The 13,405-nt window shown below is 47.5% G+C and overlaps 1 protein-coding gene across 2 annotated transcripts in view; it reads left to right on the forward strand.

Annotated features, from left to right (window-relative positions):
* The first annotated feature begins 757 nt into the window (after positions 1-757).
* Positions 758-13,405, forward strand: part of MRAP2 (melanocortin 2 receptor accessory protein 2) — a 32,271-nt gene continuing 19,623 nt past the window's right edge. Inside the window, exons 1-2 of one of the 2 annotated variants that reach the window (XM_081140988.1) lie at positions 758-1,053; positions 8,308-8,476. The gene's annotated coding sequence lies outside the window, so the exon portion shown is untranslated. The remainder of the gene's footprint in view (positions 1,054-8,307; positions 8,477-13,405) is intronic. The other variant, XM_081140987.1, reaches the window with a different exon arrangement.

The following is a 13,405-nucleotide window of genomic DNA, read 5'->3' on the forward strand; positions in this document are numbered from 1 at the left end:
GGTTAAGCGAGGGCTCTGGGGTGCAGGGCTTGTTGAGCTTGAAGGCGAGCTCCTCCGTTTATTACTGTGTGACCTTGGGCAATTCATTTAACCTCTCGAAACTACAGTTTCCTCATCTGTGAAATGGAAATGGTAATGATATTGCCCGATACGGTGCCTGTGGTAGTAAAAGAAATGACCCATACCATAAAGAACAACTTCGGGGGTGGAACACTTTCTCCCAGACACCAGTGTGACTTGGGGGGCTCATCTCCAGTTCTCTACTCAAAAAGCCCTCTTCAGTGGGAGGCCACCTCAGGCAACCAGATTTAAAACTGCGCCCCCACGGTCAACATTCTCTCCCCGCTGCTGCCTGAGTTATTTTTCTCTGCAGCACTTGGGGGGCTGTTTCCCACACGACCTATTTTATTTATTATGCACGCTCCTGTCCCTTCCTATTACATAAGCTGCAGGAGGCTGTACCCCTAGCGCCTAGATCGGTGCCCGAGTGGAACGTGGACTCAGTGTTTTCTGGAAGTGACTGGAATTCACTCCTGGCCCCCTCCCGTCCTCTGGGCCCCGACTAAGGAGCACTGGACTGTCGTTGGCACCTGCATGTACGAGGAAGCAGAACTAAAACCGAGGTAGCAGTTTAAGCACATGATGGAGGACCTGACCTCGAACCCAGTGCCAAGGATTTCTCCTGCGCTCCCTGGCGCCGGCCCTCCCCGTCTGGCTGAGCGCGGCTGTGACTCAAGTTGGCGGGAGGACCGGCTGCAGAGCCGGGGCTGGAAGCGGGTGCTAAAGGGTGTTCCCAGCCTCCCACTGCCGTCTGCCCCGCACCGCCTGAGGCAGGGAGCGGGAGAGGCCCCCGCAGAGCTCACCGCTCCGCGGCCGGGGAGGCGGCCCCTGCACTTCGCGCCGCCCCCGCCTCCGGTCGGGAGCGCGCAGCCCGCCCCGCGTGGCGGACCCGCAGCGCCGCCAGCCATTCGCGCGGCCCCGGGCAGCCCAGGCGGCGCCGGCGGCGCTCACGCACCTCGGAGCAGCTGCGCCCGTGCCGGGGTGCACCAGCCGGTAACCGCGGGAGGGAGGCGGGGCGGGAGGCAGGGGGCGCCCGGGACGCTCAGCCGGGGGCTCCGAGTGCAGTGACTGAGGCTCTGGCCAAGGCAGTCGGCTCAATTGGGTTTGGGGGTGGTTTTTAGTTTGTTTTTTGGGTGGGGGAGGATGGGAGTGGGAAGCGGAAAACTGGGGTTCGAGGGTGCCCAGGGGGAAAAGTGGGGCCTAAGTTTAAAACCATCCTCACAGCCCGCGGATGTGAATTTCCAGCGGGGGAGCTTTGGAAAAGGCTGGAAGCGGGGGCGCTCGGGGCTCGGGTGGGTTTCTTCCTCTTTGCCTAAGAGCCGGGGCACGCCTTCTCCCCAAGGTGAGCAAACTTTCTACGCCCCGCGTGCCTCACACCATAGTGTCCTGCAACTGAGAGACCTGGGCGCGGGGTCCTTGCGGGGCCGCCGGCGGGGCGCGCGCCCTGCAGGGGCGGGGTTCTCAGCATGAGCCCCGCTGGCCCGTGGGTTCACTGAGCTTGCCCTGGAGAGCCTGCCCGCGGTCATTTACTGATGAGAGGGAAGTAGCGGGTGCCCCCCCCCCTTCTGCATAATTAATTACGGAAGACAGAGTCGCCTCCTTAGAAACTAGTCCTGAAGCTGGGTGGTTTCCGCAGCAGAGATGACAGGAGGGTCCCCCAGTGCCCGGGACTTACTCAGAAAGCAGCACCACGCTCCCCAGCGCTCTGAGAGCAAAGGGAGCTTGTGGGACAGTGTCTGCTCCTCTGGGGAAGAGAAGGGAACTCCTATAAATAAATGAATTCTTACAAAACCTCTAAAGAGAAGTGGTAGTATTTCCAGTTTACACGTGAATAAAATTAGGTTGAGATATTAAATAAGTTTTCCAGCTGAATCCCCCCAGTTAATAGTAGGGTCTGGGGGCTAGGGCTGTGAGGCTAGAGTCCCTTAGGTACATCACACGGGGCGCATCAAGAACTTGGGGAGGAAGGTGGTCCGGTCCTGCAAGGATGAGTTCCAGAAAGCAGGAGGCCACCATGAGCTCCGGTGCCCACAACAGAGTTTTGTTCTGATCAGCAAGATCATTCGGTGTTTGTGGAAGGTGAGGTGATATTAACAGGTGACGGGAGAAAGAGTAGCTTCCAGTCTATTTCTTTTCAGAATGGGAAGGCCAGCCCAAACCTTGAAGTGGCTGGATTGTTCAAGGCCCAAATACCAGGCATCCTAGCGTGTGAAAGCTTTCAGGGAAACCTCTGAGCAGGCTTTCAAGATGAGAGCAGACCAGGGAGACCTTTCAAAAGAAGGAAACATTAAATATTGGCAGCATTCCAAAATAAATTCTTAAAGAAGATAGAGCTAGATCACCTCGGAAATAATTTACGAAGACAATTTATGCCAAACTAACTGCTTTATCTTTTCCAGCAACCAACTGGTCTGTAGATTGGGGCATGCCATATCCTTTGCTTTTTGCATGTGGGTTAGGACTCAGGGTAATGACATCCGTGTAGTGAGTCGCACCAGCATTTTTTAGAACACGAATCATTAAAAGGGAAGAAAAAACATCAGAGTGCATTGTATATGTGCAAAGCTAAGTATGTATTGTTTTGTAAACGGTGTGCATGTGTGTTAATTCTTTTATTATTATTTTTTAAATCAGCCCCAGGGATGGGGGGCAGGGGAGAGAGGAGGAGGGGAAGTGAGGCCCCAGCCTCACAACCCCCCTCTGTGTGTGTGTTTTCCACTCTTTATCCTGCTGCTTCTGCTTGGTAGCATACCTATTTCTGGCTGCCCCATTCATTTTCTCAGGCTACCCACCTTTGCCCACAGTGGGGGTCACCTTCTTTTACCTTGTAGATGATATCCTCAGCACATTCTGGAAAATGTACCTTCCTCTTCCCCATTTCTCTAGGCCCCCAGATGTGGAGGTGTTTCGCTAATCAGAATTCATCTCTGATTCCTTTTTCTTTTTCCTAAGCTTTTAATGTGCTGGTGTGACGCAGTTAGGTTCTTTCTGATACACACCCCTCTTTGGTCCTCACAGCTAAGTGGCTGTTGTTATTTACATTTCCCAGTAAGGGACCTACAGATAATTCAGTCACTGACCCCCTCCCCATCATGGACAATCTCAAGTGAGTCCTGCCTTTGCAGAGGCATTTGACAAAGTCTTATACTGTCCCTAAGGATAAGGCGGGGACGGACAGGAAGTCTCGTTACTTCTCCCTGCACCTCCTAGGTATCACTCAGCAGGAGAAAGACACAGAGGGGACATTTGTCCGAGTTGCAGCAACTACAAATCTAGGAGGATACTCTACAAGACTCATGTCATATCTAGACAAGAGATCCTAATACTAGAATGTTGAGCTCACAGTAGGGTTGAAGGTCTAGTTCCACATTTAGGTTCAGAGTCAATTGGGGGTGAGGGGCTGGATGAAAAAGGTGAAGGGATTACGAAGAAAAAAAATACGTAGACGAGGACAACAGCATAGTGACTGCCAGAGGGAAAGTGGGGTGGGGCAGGCGGAAGAGGCCAAGGGGGACGTATGGTGGTGGAAAGAGACTTGATGCTGCAGTGTGTAGATGCGTTATAGAGTTGTGCACTTGAAACCTGTGTGGTTTCATTGATCGTTGTCACCCCAATAGATTCCATTTAAAAAATAAAAAAGTAAAGGAAGGAGTGGCCTCGGTGAGCAGCACTTCATGTGAGAGAAAATCCTGGGTGTTCAACAGATTTCTTCAAAGGGATTTTTGTCACTTCTATTATCCCAGACCTAGTGTGGGGGGCTGTGGTGGGACCACTACTTGAGCTGTACATGTGTTTCCTGCATTGGGGCTCATGTGGTGGCCTGGGCAGCAGGATCACCTGCCTTCCCAGTTTGTCAGGACAAAGGATGCCTGAGGATGTCCTGAGGACCAGGTGGGGCCATGTGGGAAAGAGGGCTGGCCCTGGGCCACTCAGAGTTCAGCTTAAGAGCAAGGGCACCCAGCAGCTGCAGTTTCCAGAAATCTAGAGGCTAAGGTAGGAGTGAGCAGCCTGTTGAAGGAAAGTGAATATCACTAACGCACCCATAAATAGTGAAGACAGTTAATACAGTCCTGTCCTCTTGCTTTGATCTCGGGGTGAGAAACTGTGCAGCAGTTGGGTATAAGGTAGAGACAGAGACAAGAGGTCAACTGCCTTCCAGTCCCTGAAGGACACCAGTGGGCAGTAGGACCTAGCTGGCACTGGGCAGGAGATTAAGTGTTATAACAAGGTTGGAGATTTTTTTAATTTTAAGACTGCACATTTTAATTTTTTTGGGACTTTGAAGTTCTTGCTTGAGTAGAAAAGTCATGGGACCTGCTCAAGTGTTCGTCTGAGGGCAGAGAGGATGACTACAAGAATGCATTTTAAGGGGCAGTGGGAGAGAAAAACAAAAATTATTGATCCTGTCCCACACACTGTGCCAGTTCTGAGGATGGGTTATATAGGCTTCATTTGAAATAGTAAAGAGTAGCAGTGTGTTTGCTTGATGTCACATGTATTTCAGACGGCGGAAGATTTAGGGGTAGGAGCACTTAGAGTGCAAGGGAGTCAGGCTTCAGAAGACTGGCTCATCAGATAAAGACATAATAAATACTTAAAAGAAAATACCCCATAAAATTACCAGGGTTCTCAAGTGGACATCAGTCTGTTGTTCATGGTTGAAAACAACTTTCTCACGCGATTACCATATTCCCCAAAGTGAGGGCTTATCTCCAGACGTCTTCATAGCAGGCAATTGGGAAAAATTGTTGTTTTCTTAGGAAGCCCAGGCTTATGGGACATGGTCGAGGTTTTATTATTTTGGATACCAGCCTTTAGACAGGACGGTCATGTTATTTTTATCTTATTTCAGGATGCAAAGTGATTTTTTTCCTTGACTCGAGTATGAGAAGTGCTTAGTCTTGTTGGAAAGAAGGGAAAGTGTATGTTTTTGCTTTTCCTTCCTTGAAAATGTGATTCTTCAACCCATTATGTTGTTGCTGAGACGTGAAGTAAAAAAGCAGAAGTCGAGAATGTACAAGATGCTAACATTAGGGATGTTAAAGTCTGGCTTTAACTGTTGCTTATATTTGTGTTTCCAAAATCTATGCAAGTTTCACCTGACTAGAGAATATAAGTAACTTGCATAACCCTTCAAGGGAAGACATGAACTTCAAATAATGTTTCTCCTCAAAGGTGCATTTGTTTTCCCCATGCATGGCCTTGGTAACAGCACAAATGACAGTTGAAGGCAAAGGTCAGGCAGGCTGAGGGGGCAGCTTCCTATGGGTTGGCTCTGAAGTTGCCTCGTTGATGGAGAAAGGAAAATTAGGAGATGAGTGAGGATATGTGGTTGTCAACATAATCTGTCTCTATACAAACCTTTGTGTTGATTTTCCCAGAAAATGTAATTCCATCTTGTGTTGAAAAAAAAAAAGGAAAGAAACAAATTTAAGATGAAGATCTGAAGATCTGGAAACTGTACCATGTAAACCTACATATGTTCCTATCAGAGCCTCTTTAAAATTTCCACTAAATTACCCCAGTGGGAAGGGAGAGTACACCCATATTTCTGGGAGTTTGAAGCAGAGGCAAAGACTTCCAGAAGCAGTATCTTGAATATTTATATTGATTTTTGCTGTTTGCTCTGTAACCTATCTGTACTTATTTAATATAAAAAGAATCCTCCAACTCTTCTCTTAAAATTGATGCTCCAGAAAAACATGCCAGATTTGCCAGAGGCTTTGGGGTTTATCTGGCATCCTCAGTCCTAGGCAAGCAGATGGGGGAACCTACTTTCTGCCCCTCGCTTTACAAAGCCCCCTCTGGCTCTTTCCTGGCCAGACCCCTCCACACAAGCAGAGGAGGCCCAGGGTGCCTGGAGCCCACTGCCTTCCTTTTACCAAGCTCTGGTTTTCTGGTAATCAGGGCTTGTGCTAGGGCAGCCGTGGGAGGAGTAGGCAGAGAAACTAGAAAAGACACACACCCCTAGTTTAATAATCCCAGACCCAGGGGGATAAGATGATCGTCAGAAAGTGTAGCTTTCCTGCTGCTCTGTCTCCAGCTCTTAAATAAATCACTGCTTTGGTTGAAATTTCCCTTTCTGTGGAATAGAGATGGAAATACCCCATTTCTCTCCTTTTACCTTGGCTGTCAAAAGAATGGCTCCGTGCCGGGCTGTAGAGAACAGTGTGTGCTGCTTGGAGACAGATATCATGAGCAATAACTACAAAGTAGGCTTGTTTACAGAATCATCCCCTGAGCATTCAAGAGATTGCCCTCTCACTCTCCTGAGTCTTACTGTGCTAGGTGTTTCAAAAAACTCCACCAATTAAAATGGAAAGGCTGGTTGTTTCCCAAGTATGATTAAAATGCTAATTCACCTGGCTGTGATGTTTTATAATATGACAGCTATGTAAATCTCTATGAAGGTTCAGTGAGAGGCAAAGTCAGATCCTTAGGCAGTCCAATTTATATTCTGTCCTTATTAAAATGATTCAAGTCATCCCTGGGCTGGGATCTCCGAGAAAGGAGAGAGTCCTCGTGGGCTGAGATAGTTGGACAGAACCCCACGGGGGAAGTGGTGACTGAGCCCTACCCTCAAAGGTAGGCAGGAATCTGGAGAGGAGGGAGGTGGCAGCCCAGGCCGGCAGGTGGAATAGAGTGGGCAAGGGCTCAGAAGACCATCTTTGAGGTCCCTTAGCAGGTCCCTATGCCATAGTGAGCCCTTCCTTTCTTAAGGAGACTTTTGCACCTGTTGTCTGTTTGTGTCACCAGGCTTTTGTATTGTTCCTTAACCTGTTCATGCGTGCATGTGTGTGTGTGTGTGTATCTGAGAGGACAGAGTTCACGCCGGTAGAATAGGTAATCCTATCCCAAGACAAGCATGAAAGTTCAAGCGGGTAGAGTATGGTTCCAAAAACAAGACTGAATTCTTTGGGGTTATAGGCCTTTACTTTTCAACTTCCATTAAATCTCTGATAGCCAAGTTCATAGTGTTTAGAATATTCTTGTTGGGCTGAATTGACTTATACTAATTTTAGCACATTCAAAACCAGTGCTCTTTCTCCTTGAAGGACATGCTGATGAGAATGGAATAAACATATTTGTTGAAGATGTTATATACTGGGATAGATTAATGGCACTTTGAAAATGGTTTTCTTTCCAAAAATATATTTGTTGTTTAGTTATAGTGAGAGTGATTGGTATAAAGGAAGTCATTTTAATGGACTCTCTGGGACAGTTTATATAATTACCTTATCAAAGAGAACATTGTTATTTAAAAAATTAATTCCAGCAGCTCTCTTAGTTTTCCAGGGCTGCCATAACAAAATGCCAAAGACTGAGTGCCTTAAACAACAGAAATTTATTTTCTCAGTTCTGGAGACTGGAAGTCCAAGATCAAGGTCTCAGCAGAGTTGGTTTCCTCTGAGGGCCAAGGTTATCTGTTCCAGGTGTTTCTCCGTGGCTTGCAGATGCTGTTCTCTTGCTGTCTCTTCTAGTTTGTCCTGCTGTGCACAAGTGCCCCTGGTATCTCTCTCTGAATCCTTATTGCCTCTTCCTGTAAGGACAGCAGTCAGATTGGATTAGGGCCCACCCTAACGGCCTCATTTTAACTTCATCACCTCTTTGAAGACCCTTTCTCCAAAGACAGTCCTATTCTGAGGTACTAGGGATTAGGATTTCAACATATGAATTTGGGGGGGGGGCACACAATGTTTATATTATACTACATATACACACAGACACACACACAAACATAATTTTTACAAATAGACACACACCATTGAGTTTGTGATACATGTGGAAAGCAACTTGGTATTTTATTAAGTTACAGAATCATAGATCTGGAAGGGAATTTCACACATCTCTTTCAGTCCTTTGCTTTCAGAGAGAGTGAATGTGTGAACTATTTCAGGGAGCTACCATGTGGATGTAGTGGACAGAGACAAGGTAATGCAGACCCACATGGAGGTAGCGGCTTGCTGCGAAAATACTAATGCCAGATGGCTAGCTGTCCTTTCTTGCAGAGAAAAGACTCCATTTATTGTGAAATTATATCTTTCCTACTTGGGGGGTACTTGAAATGACTTTTTTTGCCTACAAAATGATAATGATAGTTGTTTTAAAATTTTTACTTACTTGGCAAAATAAAAATGTTGGCAACCCTGTTTTCTAGGTGCATGAATTCTAGCTGGTCTTCAGAAGACCTTCCCCAGACACTGGAAACAGTTTTATGAGATTAAGGTGCTTCCTCTCTGTCATCAGGAAGCAACTGACTAAATGTAACCCTCGAGAACGCCCTGGAAGCTTTGGATGATGACACATAATGGACTTCTGCTGAAATGAAGTGGGCTAATGACAGGGACAACAGAAGGTGAAGCTTATCAAAAGGACAGTTTGGGAAGGATTCAGAGTATTTCCAGAACTAGTTAAGGTGAGAGGACCATAGTTGACACAGTACAAATACTCTCCCTGGTTTAGAAAAGGGTGATTCCTCACAGCCTAGACAGAGTATTGCTCTTACATGGAGAGGAATCACTGAAAGAGCTCTTGAAAAGAGCAAAGCTGGATCCTTGAAGGTTGGCCATGAAGGGAGGACCCACTGGGAGGGGTGTTTGGATGTCCCAGCACCATCTTTTCTCGCCCGGGGTGGTCCTTTGCTTTGTGGAGTTCTCAGTTACCCTCCCTCCAAGAACATTGGTCAAAAAGTACTAATTTTTAATTATTTTAAATTATTAATTATTTAATTTTTAATTATTTAAAAGCATTTTACCGTTTTTAAGTGTACACGTCATTGGCGTTGAGTACATCCACTTTGCTGTGCAACCGTCATGGCCATCCATGTCCAGGACTTTTTCATCTTCCCAAACTGAAACAGTCCCCGTTAAACACCAGCTCCCCATTCTCCCCTCCCCTTAGCCCTCGACAACCACCATTCTGCTCTCTGTCTCTATGAACTTGAATAGGTACATCATTTTAGTGTAATCATGTAATATCTGCACTTGTGGGTCTGGCTTATTTCACTCAGCATAATATTTTGAAGGTTCATCCATGTTGTGGCATGTGTCAGAATTTCCTTTCTTTTTAAGGCTGAATAATATTCTGTTGCATGTACATACAACATTTTGATTATCCATTCATTTGCCAGTGTCCCTTTGGATTGCTTCCACCTTTTGGCTCTTGTGAGTGGTGCTGCCATGGAGATTGTTGTATGAAAAATGTTGGAGACCCTCCTTTAATTTTTTATAGGTATATACCCAGAGGTGGAATTGATGGATCATAAGGTATCCCATGTTTACATTTTTGAGTAACTGCTATACTGTCTCTCACAGCAGCTGCATCATTTTACATCAGCAACACAGAAAGGTCCCAATTTCTCACATCCTTGCTGACACTTATTGTTTTCTGGTTTTTTTTTAATTTATTTTTATTTTATATAATAGCCATCCTAATGGGTGTGAAGTGATATCTCACTATGAAGCACTGCTTTTTAATAGTTGGTCATTGACTTGACTCCAGGACTTTTAAACATACTTTGACTGAAGGTCAGGAACAGAGCAAAAATAAGTAGAAAATATTGGGAGTCCAGAAAACCTACCTATAACAGAGTGGCTGACTTGAGGTTCCACTGGTGTCCTCAAGCTGCCTAGAATTTTTTGAAGTCCAGACCAAGAAAAGCAAGGTCCAGAGAAGGGCAGGTATTAACCCTGTAACACTTCTGTGGTGGAGACCCTAACCCCACCGTGGGGGTGGCCTCACTTTGTGGCTGCAGCAGGACGTCTGTGCTGGGAAACAAGACAGCACAGCACCCTGGCATACGTGCAGTGGGGTAGAGGAGGAGAGCCCTGCTTCATTATATGGCTCCTTTGCCCTAATTCCACACTTACCAGCTTCTCTTCTGATCTTAAATTTTATTTCCCAGGCCATGTAAAATATGCTCTGGTCCACTTGGGCATTTTATTCCTTATTGTAATTCAACAAATTGATGCTCTTATTGTAAATCATTCTGCTGTGCTTGGTCAGAGTGACTCAGTTCCTAAGGGCTTCCTTGCCCCTAGAGGACTGTGAAAACCCAACTTCCTAAATTTGCAGAGCTGGGGCCAGGGTGTGGTCACTGGGGGCAGTGTGCCAGACACCTCCACACATATCTCAGAGCCATGCCTCATCAGTTCTCCGGAAATCCTTTCCAGGTGGAGGTTTTACAGCTTTTCTCTAGGGTGTTTTTCCCCTGTATGGGCAACTGAAGTCTCTGTTAGAATGGGAGAACTGTGCTCTCAGGTTCGGGATTGAGAAAGAGAGTGAAAGAACATAATTTGGTGGCCTCTCTATATTATAGGAAATTGATTCAAGTATTTATCGCTTGTCTGCTATGAGCCAGGCCTTGTCTGGGTTGCTGGAAATACCGCAGTGAGCATGCAGGGAGCCCTGACCTGATGGTGCTTACGGAAAAGAGTCAGGAGGACCGAGGAGGCCACTGGAAGACTGGCCTGAATGGCCTTAGCATCTCCTGGACTGTGGGGTACTGCAAAGCTCTGTTACTGCCTCCAAACATCTCCAGTGTCTCAAGGACAGTCATTGTGTCCCAGCACCTAGTAGTTCATGCACTAAGCATTAGCTGGACTCAGCCAGGGAGTAAGACAGAGCCAGGAAACACTGACTTTAAAAATTATTTTCTAGCCTATTCACTGCTATGTAGGTGCCTAGGGCATTACTGGAGGAGGTGGGCTTAGGAGTCTAACCCCTTATTCTCTTTGTTGTACCAGCTGGCAGAGGAAGGATGTCCACTCATTAATTAAGCGTCTCTCCATTTCGGGTGTTGGATGAATATCTGGCTCCATGAAATACTAAGTCCTTGTTCTCGTTTTAGACGTTGTCCTTCTATTGGCATCAATTCTGATTTTAAGACAGAAGAAATTTTCAGGCTTGGGAGCACTTCTTGTTCCATGTTTTGCTCCTAGAAATGAGTAGCTGCTGTGCAGTGATGTGGGACTAGACAGGAACATGCCCCCAGAATTTCTTAGCCAGCCATCATTCACCCTGTTTTTGAGGTCTGCTGGATGACTGAATACCTTCTAGGAAATATCAGGGAATGGCATGAAAAAGTCGATAGTGTAGAGAAATTTGGGGAGTACCTCCCTTTGCAAAGGGGCGAGGAGTCCAGTGTGGTCAGAGTGTCAGACTTTAAGTCAAAAGATAGTAGTCAGGAGGAGGAGAGGACTCTAGGGTCCTGGGTACATGACCCCTGTAAGTGGAGGAAGTAGAAATGCACATCCTGTGAAAGGAGTTGCTGACTTAAAGTGGACTCACAGAAAGGGGATCTGCAAACGAGAATTGAAGTGACAAGTGCAGGTAGCAGGTTGTGGGTTCGCATGGAATCTATAAAAAGGAGAAAGCCAGGGACGATCATGTCAGCATTTTTAAAGCACCGCCCTGGAGGAGTCTGCAAAGGCTCTGATTTTAGAGGGTCAGGCGTGGTTCTTTGCTGGGATGGGTTGCCTTATAGAGATGCTTTAGGATTACTCAGCTGGCTCTGGTCTAACCATGAGCCCAACTCACAATCTTGCAGTCTCATTTGATCTGTGTGTCCCTACCCACCTAGATGCAGGTGAGCTGGGTGCGCTGTCACTTCTGATGTGAGCGCCTGGTCACATCTCCATGCAAAGCGGGAATTAAGATTCTAAAGCTGTGATTCTGAAGTTCCAACCTTGGGCTTCTCAGCCACTAGAGAGAAACCAGCCACTGGTTTCTCAGACGCCTTTGTGGGAGAGACATTGGGTGATGGGTCATGAGGATGACTTCTCTGTGTTGTGCTAGGGATCGTTGTTTCTAGGAATATGAGGAAGAAAGACATAAGAACAGGTAACTGATGAGGCCTTTATGGCCCAGGCCAGAGCAGAGGCTGGTGTCCAGGGTGGCATGCCCACTTTTGGAGTTTATGGGTTGAGGAGGAAGATGATAGAATCACACTGTAATTGGGAATTTTGATCAAATGGGCCATTAGGTCTTCTTCCTCTTACAAGCCAGACACCATGGGTCTTTGGATCTGTGGCACTGACTGGCAGCTTCTGGAGTGCCTTTCTGGGTGCTCTTTCTGGCTGGGCTGTGTGTGTGTGTGTGTGTACATGCGCATGCTCATTTTTCAGGGTTTAAAAGCATCTTTTGGAGTTTTCCTTAATGTGCTAGTCCTGTGCTTGAATTGGCAGTCACTTGGAAAACTCATCTTCTGATGTTTACCCCGTCACATGGAAATAAAGGTTGTCCAGCTCCAAGGTAACAGCCCCCTTGGTGTGTGTACCCATCATAACCCACCAGGGATATTGATAAAGAGCCTTTATTCCCCCCACAGGAGGTTGCATGTCCCAGAACATCTCCCTAAATGTGGGGGATGGAAAGAATTGCTTGACCTGTCTTTATGAAGCAGAGTGCCCAGGGATGGTATGGGAACCTGGGTTGGAGGAGGGAAGATTGGATAGTCTAGAGAAGGGATGAAAGTGTGGGAACATGGGTGGGAAAAGGGGTGATGTTTAAGCAGCCATGAAAGGCATCTGGGGCCTCTAATCACACTCCTTCTTTGGGGCTTGAGATATCTCTGTGTCCCTCTCCCCGCAGAAGTCGGCCTATACAACCCGTGGACAGGTAAACTTCCTTTCGACGTGTGGCTTTGAGGCGGGGTGGTAACTTTTCATTATTGTTGGCAAGGGTGCTTTCAGCTGCTTAGAAGAACAATTCGTCACTTACTGCTGCTGCAGGAAGCTTGGTTAGGATGTTTCCTCTTGACGAAGTTATTTTGAATGATGCCAGTCTCATGAAGAGTCCAACATTATGAAACCATGGGGAGGCGGCTGCGCGCAGGAGCAGCGGAGGCAGGGAGAGAGCGGCGGCCTGGGCTCAGCACCCCCCCCCCCCCCCCAGTAAGCTGGGGCCGGCGACCTTGCCCTCAGCGCCTGCTGTGACCCAGATGCTCCTCACTGTGGAGACAAGCAGGCTCTGGGGCCGCTGCCCAGCCGTGCCGGCAGCTTGCAAAGGGTGAAACGGTGGCAGCTTATGTTCCTGCAGAGCTCCGGGAGGCGGCCTTGGGTTTTGGTGGCGGGTGCTGTGCCGGGTGCTGCCCACTGCAGCCTTCCGCTCGCTGTGCGCCAGGGCGCGTTTGATGGCCCACGCCGATTGCTCTGAGACGGATGAAAAACACCGCCTCGTGGACTTTTGCCAGGGTGCTGACTGCTTTAAAGGAGAAGCCAGGGCTTCTGTCTTCCAAACCCATCTTTGGGATTCAAGAACTGAAAGGGAAAAGTGGTGGAAACAGGAGTCCCTCCTTTTATGTGGAGGCTGCCCGAATGGTGACTGCCAGGGAGGGCTTGCCTGG

Source organism: Miniopterus schreibersii, assembly GCF_964146895.1.
Source record: "Miniopterus schreibersii genome assembly, chromosome: 6".
Classification (NCBI taxonomy): domain Eukaryota; kingdom Metazoa; phylum Chordata; class Mammalia; order Chiroptera; family Miniopteridae; genus Miniopterus; species Miniopterus schreibersii.